The sequence below is a fragment of the Microtus pennsylvanicus genome, chromosome 18 (assembly GCF_037038515.1).
Source record: "Microtus pennsylvanicus isolate mMicPen1 chromosome 18, mMicPen1.hap1, whole genome shotgun sequence".
Taxonomy (NCBI): Eukaryota; Metazoa; Chordata; class Mammalia; order Rodentia; family Cricetidae; genus Microtus; species Microtus pennsylvanicus.
In genome coordinates, this window is record NC_134596.1 from 30,990,084 (window position 1) to 31,004,864 (window position 14,781).

Sequence of the window (14,781 nt, forward strand, 5' to 3'; positions counted from 1 at the left end):
CCAATAAATGGATGAAAATGAACTTTTATGAAAGTGAAAAAAAATGGATGCCTGAGCCTCAGACGCCCCAGCTTTAAAGCAGAGGGGACTCCATACAAGCTGGAGCCAACACGAACAGCATTTTGAAGGCACTTCCTGTGGCTTTCCTAGGCTCAGAGGTGTTTGAGGCAAACCAGAACAGGCCTTCTGTTTTCCCAGTTTGCTCTTGCAGGAGGGCATGTGGTTGGAGACAGAGATGGACGTGCAGGATGCGGGCACCAGTCTTTGTTTCCTACTTTCGGGTCGGTCCCTTTCTGACCCGTATGTTGGCTCCGACTGTGTGGTCTCTGAGCCTTTCGTCATCTGTCCATCTGTAATGAGAAAAGGAAAATCTTGAACTAACGTAACACAGCTCTGAATGATAACCCCAAGCAAGGCTGTGTTAGGGACCCACAACTCCTCCAACACGCAGGCTCCTCCTTGTCCCAGCAGGCTCTTTGTTTCTGCTCTTCCTGCATCCCACGGAGCAGCCATAGACGATATAGCAGGTAATGCTTCTACATAGGGAAAAGAAGAGAGTGAAGAATTCAGCATTCCTACTGCCAGAATTTTCTGAAAGATTAAATTTCTGCTATTTTTTTTTAAAATAGAAAGTTGGATCCGTTCCACCTAAACAATAAATCATGAAATAGACATGTTAATGCTATTGTAAAACAGGAACCCGGATTCACTTTGATGTGATGTGAACAGAGCTTCTCCCTGTTTATAGTTCCTTTCCATAGATCAAACAGCTCTGCAGGGGTTTCCCTCCTCTGACATTCACCTGTTTTGGACACACACACACACACACACACACACACACACACACACACACACCAATATGAGAAGACTCGGTTCCTGATTTCCATCTCCTCGGGGCTCCTTTAGGTAGGAATTAAAGAAACGTTAGGGAAATTGACACTTTGAAATCTGCGTGTGTCACTGGGAGTGATTTGCAGAGCTCCACTTCCTGCATTCACGCGTGCCAAGAAGCTGGTAGTTGGCTCGGGGTCACTGCTGTAGGGACTTGAGGAGGAGAAGATCAGCTAATCCTTCCTCACCTTTAGGGAAGCCACCCACCTTTCATTAGCTTAAGCCCACTGGCTTCCAGCACCAGCCTGGTAGGTAATAGCAACTCTTCCGACCAGGAAGGGGCCTTTGATTCAATCTAAGCTCTTATCTATTTAATCCTACCTGCCGGTAAACACTGATTAAGTAGCTTCCCTGTGCCAGGAGCTGTGGGAGGTACAGGAAAGGGAAGATGAATTGGGTTCAATCCTGGCCCTCCTGGAATTCACAGTCCCCAAATCTAGCCAAGCAGTGTTCTGGGTGCTGGATCACTTGGGTGGGAAGTTCCAGGGCAGAGTGGATTTGGTCTTAAGATCAGAGAAGCTGCGTTTTGAAGGGTCAGTAGACGGTCTAAGTTTCTCTGTTTTTGTTTTTTCTTTGTGGGCAGGGGAAACTCAGGGGCTGTAGAAAGTCCAAAGTAAGACAGTGAGAGACAGAGAGGGCCTTCTGTGACTGAGAGGAAGGGGTGTGTGCTAAGCGAAGAGGAATATAAAAATGGGAGAAAGGAATGATTCTTGCAGGTCTTGTCAGGAGATTAGGATTTATTTTGTTAGAATAGAGAGAGAGGCATGAAAGGATTTTTCTTTTCAGATAAATGCTTAAAGTACACAATAATCAGTTGTAAGTTTTAAAAAAATAGTCATGGTATTAGCATAGAGATTAATTAGCCCAGAGCAATGAGGCAGGAAACAAGAATACCAGAGCCAGTCTGGATGCTGAGTTAGGAGGGCTTCAAAATGTTTACACTTCTGAGCCCGGGCAGCAGCAGATCAGACTCCGGGAAGCCTGACTGCTGGAGGAAATGCACAGGGTGTGTCAGAAAAATCAGACTTTAACAACTAGGTATTTGGATGCCAGTTTACCCAGAAATTCACGACCAGCTGAAGGGCAGAGAGCAAAGGTCAGCGGAGCGCTCCAACAGAAATGGGGGCATCTATACCACATTCTCCCTCCAAGGCTCAGAGACCCCCAAGGAAGAGGAGACAGAAAATTTTAAGAGCAGAGGTCGGGAGGACAGAAGATGGGAGCATCTTCTGAACACAAGAACACTGCACTCACGAACTCCTAGCAGCTGTGGTTGCCTGCGGAAGGCTCGCATAGGCTCAAGCCGGTTAACATTCTGACATGGATGGGGAAGGGGTCCTTTCAGACCCCATCCCTACCCAAGGAGCTATGGCTACAGCAGAGGGCTTCTGGAGGAAGGAGAGTCAGTTGCTTTAAAGGGTGTGGCCCCGGGTAGGTTAGCCATGCTTCAGTGGATGGTCCCACTCATAGGAGTAGAGGGCAGCTAAATAGGAGTCAGCGGGTTGTTTAAGAATAATAAAAAAGAGGCTATGAAATTGTGGGGTAGGATGGAAAGGTGGAGGTGGCCCTGGAGAAGTTGGCGCAGAAGTGAGCAGTGATTATGACCAAGGCACGTAATATAAAATTCTCTAAGACTTAATTAAAAATGGGGAGTGGTATTATTTGATTCACACTTCCTGGTCACAACCCTTCACAGAGGGAAGGCAGGGCAGGAACTCAAGCGGAAGAAGAGGAAGGCACCATGGAGGAACGCTTTCTATGAGCTTGCTCCCTCTGACCCGCTCAGCCACCTTCTTTCTTCAGCCAGGGACCATCCGCTCAAGGATCCACATCCAGTGGGCTGAGCTCTCCTGCATCAACTAGTAACTAAGAAAATGCCCCTCAGACATGCCCAGGGATGGAGAGAGGCAGGAACTTCAGTTCAGGGCCCCTCTGGCCAGGTGTGTCGAGTTGACGTGAGATGCCAATTATTGTGCTTCCTTTCCCAACAGCTTGTGAAGAAAGACAAAATACTGGAAGCTGCACTGTGGCTCATGCACACAGAGAGCTCCCGAGACGCAGAGGCAGAAGTATTCTGGGCTATATAGTGAGTTCTGGGCCACTCTGAGCCACATAGGGAGACTCTCAAAACAAACCCAAGCAGTGCCAGGGGTGATAACCAGGAAGCCATACATATCCCATGTCTCAGTCATATGGCCGATCACCTGGTCCAAAGGCCAAGACTGGGCTCCAGAGTGATTGGACCCTCTCAGATTATGTTCTGGAATGAACCCCTGTACATTATTTAGTTGATTTGTTTTTAAATGTTCAAGATACTGCTACTTTAAGTCAGGTGGTGGTAATGCACACCTTGAATCCTAGCACTGGAGAGGCAGAGGCAGGAGGAGGATCTCCGTGCGTTTGAGGCCACAAGAGCTAGACAGTGAAACCCTGTCTTGTAAAACCAAAAACCAAGAAGAAGAAAAAAAGATATTGCTACTCTGCATACAGGTGTGAACACAACTGTCGATCAGACCCTTCTTGTGAGGGTCTTAGAAACATCAGATTTCCAAAATAGTAGAAGGGACCAGAGTAAGTACCACCCTGATTTCCCTCCTACTGATTTAGGAAGGGACGCGTCCTCCAGCTGTGCTTCAGAGATTTCTGGAAGGCTTACCCCAAGGCATAAGGAAAAGAGAGCCCTTGGTGTGCTGTCCAGCTGCCCTGCTTCCTGTTAAATGGGGGATGCTGGCCTCTGTCCCCTAGGTTGATTGGTCGTGTTGCCTGCTTTGCAGAAGCATCAGTTGGAGGAAAATCGCTCTAATTAGGATGCTCCTCCTGCTTTTGCCTGGGCTTTAGTGTTCACCTGATCTTTACTGGTAAACTAGAGTTATCACCACAGCCAAAACTGAATGCGGCTTCCATGGCAAAATTTAGGCTCTGGGTTCTGGAGGCGGGCGTCTTCAGGGGGCTGCAAGAAGTCTGCTCTGTGTGTGTCTCCTGGCTTCAAGGACTTGTTGGCAGGCTTTGGTGTTCCTGCTTATGTGGGCTCACACCCTGACCGTTGTCTTCATATCTGGCCCAAGTCTGTCCCAGTGGAAATCTGGGTCTAAGTTTCTCCTCTCCATAAAGGCCATCCATGGCCCCATGGGGTTAAAAGCACTCTACCCACTTCAGTATGTGAACTAAGGGCATCTCTGTGACAATACTGGCAGGATAAAGGAAAGGCTCACACTTCAACATGTGATTTTTGGGGGTGGGGTGGGGGGAGGGTAGGAGTGCCCAGTTCATTTTGCAAAACCAACCAGAAATAGGTCAGTGCTTACCCTGACTAATAGCTCTAAAGGGGTGCTACACTTTTCAGACTAGCCTGTCTGTTTAGAGCTACTCAAGCCACAGACAACCAATGAAAATGGGACCATATCTGCTAAGTCCTAAACCCCTAACCTCACAAATTCTGTGCTCATCTTATTTCCATTTTAACCCTCCAATCTGACTTCCATCTCAGACTCAAACTGCTAAGTTTATTTATTTATTCGTTTAATTTAACTCGCGTATGTGTATATGTGTGTGTGTGTGTGTGTGTGTGTGTGTGCGCGCGCGCACATGCGCGTGCATGAGCACATTTCTTGTGAGACAGAGTATCATTTTGCACTTCAGGCTGGCCTGGAACTCACGGAGTTCTCTTCCCTCAGCCTGCTGAGTGTTGGGATCACAGACACGAGCCCCGTTACCCAGCTACAGGTTTTAAAGCTGGCTTCCATTCAAGACTCTGTAGTCCCAGTCTGGTGGCAGGTGGAGAGTCTTATTTGACAAACATGAACTAGACTCAAATGGCTTTCATGGCTGTGCTGTTTTATTGTTCAGGTTTGATGGGAAGGACAGCTGTAAGGACTTGGGGGAACTGCGCGGTTAGCGGTTAGCGAGTACTGAATAGCATTCAGGATAATGACCCTGCAGTGAGTCTACCTGAGACAGCAAGAGCAAACCCCCAGCTTCTTCTTTGCATGCCCACCAGCTGCTCTGCCTTTGCTCCCCTTTTCAAGGGGCACGTGAAATCTTCATTCCCTTTGTCCTGATGCAGGCTTCTCAACCCTGGCACTGCCAACCCTCTGGGAGGAATAGTTCTTTGTTGTGGCTGAACCCTGTGCAGTGGAGACACTCGGCAGCCTCTCTGCCTTTTGCCCCAGAGGCATCAGTGTGTTTCCAGGCATTGTGCCATGGTGGTGGTGGTGGTGGTGGGGGTCAACGTCACCCTTAGTTAAAACCACCCTCCTAAGGTATGCGAAGGCACTTCGTAGGTCTGCGACGACACAGTGCGAACGTGTAGCACCGCGTGGGGTACTTCCAACAGCTGATCTCTATATAGGTGGTAAAACGGCCACTCCTCTGCCTTAGCCTGACGAATTTGAGATTAAATGGCAGCCACCACGAGCTTCAATCGTCCTCGGATGGCAGAGGGTGTTTTCCCCAAGTCACCGCTAGAGGACATCTGTGTGAGTTAGCAGAGCTGCGTCTGGCAGGTTTGCGTACAGTTCCTGTAAGACAATGCAGGAGCGCGAACGCTTGCAGGGGCACCTAGATCCATCTCCCATTTTCGTGAGTGCTTCTTTCATGACAAACACTGTCCTCGGGGAGGTACACAGCCCCCGAGGATCGGATGCCCAGGTTTAGACAGCTTGAAATGCAGTGTATGGATGCTCCCCCCACTTCCGTGGTCACCAGGGCTAATCCCGCTCACTCCGCCTACCAACTGCGGGAGAGATTCCGTTAATGTAATTAAAGGAGGCGACCGCGTCCTCCTTCCCGGTGTTGTTCTCCATGCTCCATCAAGGAACAGCTTTAACGGTTCAGCGAAGGGCTCAGCCCGGTACACTGTGAACTGGAGATAATGTCCGGAGTCGGGTTAACGGACCTCTTCTGCCAGCAGAGCCCATGCCATCTGCCCATTTATTGACAGCCTTGTCAGCAAAAATCTGGAGTCTGGAGGTGGGCAGGCAGCCAGCATGCCTTCCCCTGTCTCTCCAGCGTCTCTCTCGCTAACAGATGTGGTGCCTCGTGTGTGGAGCTGCTGCTGGCAAAACGCTGCGCTCTCGTGGTATTTATCAGAGGCTGCGGGGAGGGTAGGAAGGGAGATGTGTTTCCAGGAAGGAATTTGTGTCCCCCTCCAGGTTTTCTATAGATGTTAAAGAAGGGGAAAAAAATAAGACTTAAAACTGACTTTGAAAATTTTGAATTGAATCGTCTTATTGTTCAACACTGGAAAAACAAAACCATCCTAAACCACAGGGCTATTTAAGGAGCCAGTTCCCAGGTTCCATAGGTTATGCGGATTTGAACACTTGCATCTGCTCATTAGAATCTGCGTGGCTTTGGGGGGTGCCTTTTAATTGGACTGTCACACAAAAGCGAATGACTAGGGAGTGTTACTTCTTTCTATGGGCAATACCACACTCATACTGAGCTCTTATCCCAGATCCCCAGGAGTCAGTCAGGCTGTGTACTGAGTGAATAAAGACCGAGGCGTGTTTCTGTGCACAGACAATGCATGCCCACTCCTGACAAAGGAAGTCTGCCTGGCTCTTTATTTTATAAAGGCGATCCGGGAAAGGAGGGACAACCCTTTAAAAAGTGAGTTGAAGCCTCTCTCCTGGTTTTGCACCTATGTCCACACACGCCATTCCAAGTTGGTCCCTCTTGTAGAGCCTTACAGAAGTCGATTTATCCAAGGATTCTCGCAGGTATTAGACCCACAGCCATTGGTTCTCCAGAGCTCTGTGTTTGTCTAGTTACAGAGTGCCTTCCACCAGGAGACACGGGGAGGACCAGAGAGCCTTCATGAGGGCATCCCTGGTCCGTCAGCTAAGAGGAAGATGCCCCACGTTTCTCTGCTGATTGCTTGTTGCCATGGGCATGGAACCCTCCCCACCCACCCACCCAAAGCATCAGAAACCTCCAGTTAGGGATCCTGAATCACACCGGGGCAAGTAGAAATCCGGCGAGCTGCTCTTCCCTGTGATACCTCTGCACCATGCTGAGACACATCTTAAGGCTCCCAAAGAGATGGCACTGAACAGAAAAAAGACCATAAAGGCCCCCTGCAAATGAATGCAAAGTGTACCTGGTTGTAAGCTCCAACTGACTGCAGAGTGTAGAATTTACCTTTCTTTTTGCAGCGCTAAAGCCACAGCCCCTGGAAACACGACTTCTAGCGCATGCATTGTGCCTTACGGCTGAGCCGTTTCAACATTTCCGTCACCCTCATTTTCTTACCCAGTAGACATCTTTCCACCTGGCTGGTGTCTAGGCTAGGCCCTCCATGCTGGCACTTTCTACTAAGTCGGTGGCTGGGTTCTTTGCCCGCTCAGGCTAAGAACATCTCAGAGCAGGCTAGAAACGCACGGAAAAGAAGCGGGGACGCAAGATTGAGAAGTGTGACCGGCGCTGCTGCTCTGGGGTGCTAATGAGAAGTAACTGGAGCACAAGATGACCCACAAGATGGCAAGTGGTACGCTCCTTTATTTGATAAACGAGATCCTGGGCTCTGGGACGAAAGGGCACACGACAGGGGAAACCCTGTCTGTAAGCCCAAACCTGAGGCGAGGCGCCTGGGATGCCTGAGAGTGAGACCACAGGAAATGAACAGAAAGTCATGATTAACAAACGCACCTGCACCTGTCCCCCTGAGGGCTGTTTCCAAAGAGCATGGCTGGGCTGCTTTGATAGGCAAGCCAGTGACCTCCCCGTTCACGGTTTTTTTTTTTTTTTTTTTTTTTTTTTTTAAGTTGGCCTTCATGCTGGTCTAGCACCCAAATAAGAGCAGAACTCCAAGGGGACATAATTGCTGCTGGTGGACTGAGGAAACGCGAACTGGCCTAGGAACTGGACCAAGGTTAACTATGTCTTCTCCAGTCAGTGTGAACGCTGGGGAAGGGTTTCATTGGGGCGGGGAGTTGGGGTGAGGGGAGGTACACTCAACACCCAGACCTGTCTCCTTACCTTTCCCTCCAGGGGCCCTGAGTATTGTGGTTTCTGCTGCCCCCACCAACCAGAGACTTCAGTTCGTGGGTCCACAGCTGGTGGGACGCCCACCTCTGTCTGCAGGCTGTGATGCTGGAGACCAAGGCCATTCAGAATCTGTATGCATCAGGAAGCCAAGAGCGAGGCTTGTGGCTTTATTGATGCAGCCAGAATGCCAAGGAGCGCGCCTCCCCTCCCTTGACCCAACAAAGACGCCAAGAGAAAACCATAGCTGCTAGGGCTGTGCTGCTGTGTACAGCCACTGTCCCTGCCTGCTGCACAGCCAGCAACTGCAGGATTCCCTCTGCTCTGCCCTGCACTCTGCCTGCCTCCAAGGATCCTCTGTACCTCTGAGGCTTCGAGCCAATGCAGGGAGTCAAGGCTGTTGCTAAGAGGCCTCTGGTTTGGAAAGGAGAAGCCAGCAGGTGTGGGGGGGCACAGCCTGCTCTTGGACTGAGGCTGGCACGCTGAGAACCACAGGCAGGACTCAGGCATCAAGCTGCTCCTTTGTTCAGCGATGCAGCTTGTCTGCAGGGCGGTGCATCTTTCTGTGGCTTCTTACCTGCCTTGAGAAGCTGTCTGGCAAACAGCCAGGGTCCCTTCTCTGCTTCCTTAAGCAGGAAGAGGTTTGGGTCATGCTACTGCTTTCTTCCTTCAAGCAAGGCTGCCAATGCAGTCCTGTGTTCTGGACCCTCTGTTTTATTCTGGGTGCTGAGCAGGCAGCTGGTTCCCTGCAGGGGACACAGAAGCCACCCGTATGCCAAGCTAACAATCTCCTTATAGCATCTGCAATTTAAAAATAAAGAGCGAAAGAGGCCAGGTGCGAGACATGCATCATGGGGACTATGTTTTGAAAGGGTGACTACCCTGTTCTAGAGGTCTGATGCTGTCGTATCTGAAATCTTCAAATACAGCCAAAGAGTTAATTACAGTATGAAAAAAAATTCAAATGTTCACATCTTGCCAAATTTTTATTTATTTTTTCTTTTTCTTTTGAGGCTGAGTCTTATGTAGCCCAAGCTGACCTCAAAGTGGATAGGTAGCCTTTGACTTTAGGTTCTCCTCCCTCCCTCTCCTGAGTGCAAGGGTTGTTGTGACAGTTGGTTACCACCACCCTAGGCCAACAAATCTCATCTTAAAAGGACCAAATAGGCTGCAGTGATTTAATAAGAATGGCTCCCAGAGGCTCATACATTTGAGTGCTCAGGGAGTGGCACTGTTTGAAAGGATCAGCAGATATAGTTTTGTTGGGGTAGGTGTGGCCTTGATGGAGGAAATGCATCACTGGAGGTGGGCTTTGAGGTTTGCAAACCCCAAGCCAGGCCCAGTGGCTCTTACGCTCTTCCTGCTGCCTGTGAATCCAGATGTAGAACTCTCAGCTACCTCTGCAGCACCATTTCTGACTGCAAGCTGCCAAGCTTTTCTCCATGACAATAATGGACTAAACCTCTGAAACTTCAAGCAAGCCCCAATTGCATGCTTTCTTTTATTAGAGTTACCATGGTCACAGCAATAAAACACTAAGACACCACCACTGCCTGGCTTACAAGCGCATTTCTTAAGAAGCAATGAAGAAAACTGCAGCTCTCTCTGCTCTCTCTGTATAACAGCAGAGGAGGCAGTAACTGTGCTTAAGTCTTCCAGCAATTCGTAAAGACCACTGTCTTTTGCTACTCTTGTTTCTAAAATGAAGCACTAAGGATTTAGGAAGCTCTTTGCTCTAAGATCCCCAGTCTGACACAAAGACTTTGCATGTAGGAGGAAAGAAAGAAGAGTTGGGAAGTCTTTGAGAAATGATTGCTAACTTCGCATAAGGAAAACACTGTTTCGAGAGGCTTTGGAAATGTAAAAGTGGCTATCACAACTTGTTTTTAAAGGATTAGTCTTCCATGGTGATCAACGAAAGCAAAAACGAAACCCCTCACCTCTTTAAAATTAACAGATTGTTACCAGGTGAGCATAAATGGGGTCCCAGAGACTCCTGGTTGTCTTCTGAAGGTGTTGAGTGGGGAGGTGGTGGAAACTTGAGGGGGCTCTGTCTCGCTGAATGTGGCACATCTCGGACAGCATGTTTTCAATGTGCTTTTTGGTCTTGGGTCCCTTCCTCCATCCTTCTGCGATTAAATAGCTCCCAGCGTCGTAATGTTCTGAATCAGCAGAGTCAACAACCCTGGGCGGAGACATCTGAAACCCTGAACTAAAGAAGAGCCTTCCTCTTGTACGTCTGTTATGTTGATTGCAGCAGCAGGTTTACAAGAAGAAGAAGGAGGGACGGGATTAAGAAAATTATTACAAACTGTTTCTCAAGGGAAAGGAGGTGGGTGTTGGCTGAAGGAGAACGTAAGAAGCATTACAGAAGCGAAACACAGCACAAATCACTCATAGCTAAGAGGGCAGTGGGAAGATTTCATTCATCTAATCCTCCTCAGCAGGACTCCCTCTTTGCCCTCGAGTCTACCTCCAGCCAGTTTAGCTCTATCCAATCATTTTAGAAACCAACTCCTTCCTTAGATTTCATCTGAGAAAAGGGAGGTGTGAACAAGGGCTCAAACCAAACACCCTGGGATATGTAGCTGTTTTATTTAAGGTTTTCATCAACTTATGATTTAAAATATTTGTGACCCTCTTCCTTTTTTAACTTTCCATCTATTTTTATAATTTTTATATGGATATAGTCATTGTGTAAAGTGGTGGGTTTAATTATGACATTTTCGCCTATGTGTCTTAGGTACTTTGCTTACATTTCCCCCATTATCTCCCTAACCATGCACATGTGCGACCTCACTTCCTCCCTCACGGTCCCTCCCTACTTATACTTCCTCCCTTCATAGTTCATGTCATTATATCCAAGTCCTATCATACAAATGGGAATTGCACACAGGGGAGACAACATGTGTGATCTGCCTTTCTGAAGGGTTTGGCTTGATTTACTACACATACTGGTTCTCTTCAGCTCCACCCAATTACTTGTAAATGGTATAATTTCATTCTTCTTTGTGAATGAATACAACTCCATTGTGTATCTAAACACACAATAATTTGTTATTTTCAACACATACTTGTCTGATTAGGTTATTTTTTTTTCATTTCTCCTGCTGAAACTAAGCAATAAAATGTAACCAAGACTTAAGCAAATAAAAACTATTATGATTTCAAATTAAAAACAGCTGTTCCTCTTATATTGTTACTTGGCTACTAATCTTTGGAAAGTGAATTGGCAAAGCCACTAAGGTATTTGTGGCTACACACTCTGTGATGGATTTTACTTTGGTTGTTATTTGAGTCAGAGCCTCGTGTAGTCCAGGCTGGACTTGAACACCTGATCTGCCTCTATCCGTCTCCCAAGTGCTAGGTTCATAGACTATGCCACCACCCTGGTAATGGCTTACTCTCCAGCTACCTCTTCCAGCTAAGGTATTTAAAGGTCAGTAAGCTGGTATTTGCTCAAGCGTGAGTCCTTCTACGGCTACAAGGGTTTGGATATTTGAAGGCTGGCCCATGCACACTTGAGCATTGGCCACACATTCTTTTCTTCTGAAGAAATCTGAGAAGCTGACACCTTACCCTCAAGGCAGTGCGTGTATGTGTGTGTGTGTGTGTGTGTGTGTGTGTGTGTGTGTACACGGGTGCATGTATCCTTTCGTAATGTGGGTCCTCAATCCTCAGCACCCGTTAAGGCCTGGTTTTATAACCTTGCTCATCTCCCACAGACAGTGCCCCAGTCCAATGCATGACATAGTGAAACATAGAGGATCTTTCTCCATCATAGTCCTCCAAAAGTGCAACCCCCCTGTGTCCTGATGTATGACAATCAAAGCTAGTGAAAATTTGGAGGCCAGGGAGTCAGGGAGGCGACTGAAGCAGGGTTAATGTGTTAGCTTTCCCAGCAGCTGTCTCTAGTCTTAGTCCAAAGAGGTGAATTGTGGGCATTCCAGACACCCAGGAATACCATGAAGGAGCTATTTCTATGTTTTTGTACTAATTTAAAGAACACAGTAAGAGTGCTGGTTGTTTCTCTATGAAGGTTGTGACCCTGGTTGCTCATGTGAGTCCCAGTTTCTGTCTGTCCTTTATCTTAGGGAAGCCATTCATTTTCACACATTCCAAGCCCCACACAACAGTTTCCTCTCCAAGGACACCAGTCTCTTTATGAGTGAAAAGAAGCCATTGGACACATTGCTCCTTGCTTGTCTTCCTTCCCCAGCACACTCTTAAAGCACGTGTTAAAGTGACTTTAATTATAAGGTGTGCTCAGGATACATTCCTATCAAAAATTCACCAAACAGATCCCACGCACCCACCGGCTAGTTTTTAACAAATGTTCATGCATTTGTTCATGTTTGCTCAGAGCCTTATATATTTAATTCATAAAACAAATTCAAAATGTTAAAATATGAGAAAATGGGCCTCTTAAAATCAAAGAGCTATGATACATAAGGAGGAAATAAAATGTACATTAATAAGCAATTATGAAAATGAGAGCCTTGCATGCAGGGAGCATACTCATTCTACAATAGTGGAAAACAACCCCGAATGCTTTCAACTGTTGATCAAGAAAATAAACCCTGCAACAGCAAAACCCCAAGCAGCCCTAAGGGAAGATGATAAAGTAATTTGGGGAAACAAAACTAGAATTAAGTCAATCAGGAAAAGGCTAACACACGCCCTTGAAAGAGACTCTACTAAATGGGATTAATTCCTCAAGAGTATTCACGAATATGGACATCTGCCCAGTGGTAGAGCAAACCTGCTCTGAGCATCAATTCCTAGCACAGCAGTCAGCCTACGGAAAATTATGCTAAGCAAATTCATGACACTAATATGTACCCAAAAGAGCTTTCTTTGATTTAAAAGCATCCTATGAAAGCATTGTTATCAAGCAGAGATTAATCTATAAATAAAAATTTGATGATTAAGAAATATATTAATTAACATCAAATGAAATAGGGGGACAACTAGGGGGAGACTCTCACATTGGGTCATTATGGATGAAGCAAGAACACAGTATAATACGCTGGATACGAAAAGCCACACCCAAAGGCCACTGTTACGATTCCACTCACACAGGTACTTAGCCTTGGCCGGGTCATAAAGGCAAAAAACTGAGCAATGGTTGCCCAGAGCTGGCCAAAAGGAAGTCATGGCTACAGAGCTTCAGTATTGTAGAGGGAAAGTTTTGAATGTGGGTTGTATAATCAAAAACAGAGTAAATCAGAATATTATTTTTATGCAAACCGAAAATACGTATTTGACACCAGTTTCTGACCAAAATTTACATGCAGTGTAAGAGTAAGCAAATAATTAGTGTTTGTTAACCAATCTGTTATTACACGAGGGGCTTGACTTACGCTGAGTGGTTTTTCCAGAAAACTGAGCAAAACAGACAACAACATAAATGAACTTGCAGTGTTGCTTTTCCGTTTCAGGGTCGATTTCAAACTGTGGTAGAATATTTTCATCTGAAGCTTTTTTTTTTTTTTACTAACCACATCTGTGTATTATTTTCATCAAAAAAATCAGAATCTATTATTTTTGCTTTCTCTCTGTATTTCTAATTCAAAATATGGAAACCAAAACTAAGTCCAGAAACGTATTATGCATCGCCTGGTTTTTACAGTGTACGTTTTCATTTATTAAATGAATTCTACTCTAATGATTACAGCTCAAACTCTTCCTGTTTCCTTTGTCTCCTTGGCCTGCTTGTTCCAAGAAACAGAAAGCGGCAAGCTTAAGTAATTCTTTCTAATTAATTACCTTTGTATGTTTCTTTCTCCTGACTGACTACGTCCTGCATTCATGTTCCTGAACAAGATCTCTGCCCTAGGTGGGACCCCTCGGTGCCCTCTCCACTGCCTGGCAACCGATGCAGAGTCAGTAAGACTAGGCCACCTACCTGGGGTAGGGATGTGTTACATGAAGGGGGCCAGGCTGCTTGTTGGGAGTTTTTGTTTTGCCCGGTACCCCCAGCTGTTTAGCCCCAGAGAAAAATCACACATAGGTCTCCATAAATTATAAGCTGGTTGGCCCATTCGTTCTAGCCTCTCACTGGCTAACCCTCACATCTTGATTAACCCATTTTTTCTGATCTATGTTAGCCATGTGAAGTAGAAAACACGTCCGTCAGAACCAACACCCCCACTCCCACATACACACACACGTGCATGCGTGCATAAGCACGTGAGTGCTCGTGCACATACATGCATGCACACACATACGCACACACGCACACTCACTCATCCCTTTGGAACTTGAAGGGGTAAAGGTTTCCTGTGACAGCCATGGATAGCGATTAAGGTGAAGTCAGTGGTGTAACAGGTCTTGGGGATGGACTGACCGTGGCATATTCATGGGCTCCAAGGTAGGTTATATTTTAGTATATAAAATAAAGCAATGCCACCGTGAGGGAAGGGGGTAATGCCACCACTTGTTTAAGGCTTTTGCTCTAAAAATAAAAACTGGCCAAGCCATGAGGTCTCTCTTTGCTCTGCTAGTGGGTCCCCCAGTTTACTCCCCTCCTGATCCCTGCCTGCTTTAGATATAGAAGACACGCAGCTTCAGGTTTCGTGGTCTCACTTTCGAGAGCATTTGTCCTTGCAATTTGGGGAATAGGTTTATTCTCTTTTGACCCCAGATACCCTTTTCCATGTTTATTCATTTTGTTTTCTTCAGTTTCAATCTCCTGATCTTTTGTTGCGAGCCAAGTGGCTTTTTATTTCTATGGAAATAAGTGATCACTTTACCCGCGGAAACATTAGTCATCCTGTCTCCTCATTTAAAAACTTTCTTCTCTTGAGCAGGAGCCAACATCAAGGGTGCACACTCGCTCATGCCTCCAGAGACCACGGTCGGGATTGTGTTTGCCGTCGCCATCTCTTTAAGTTGAAGCGTGAT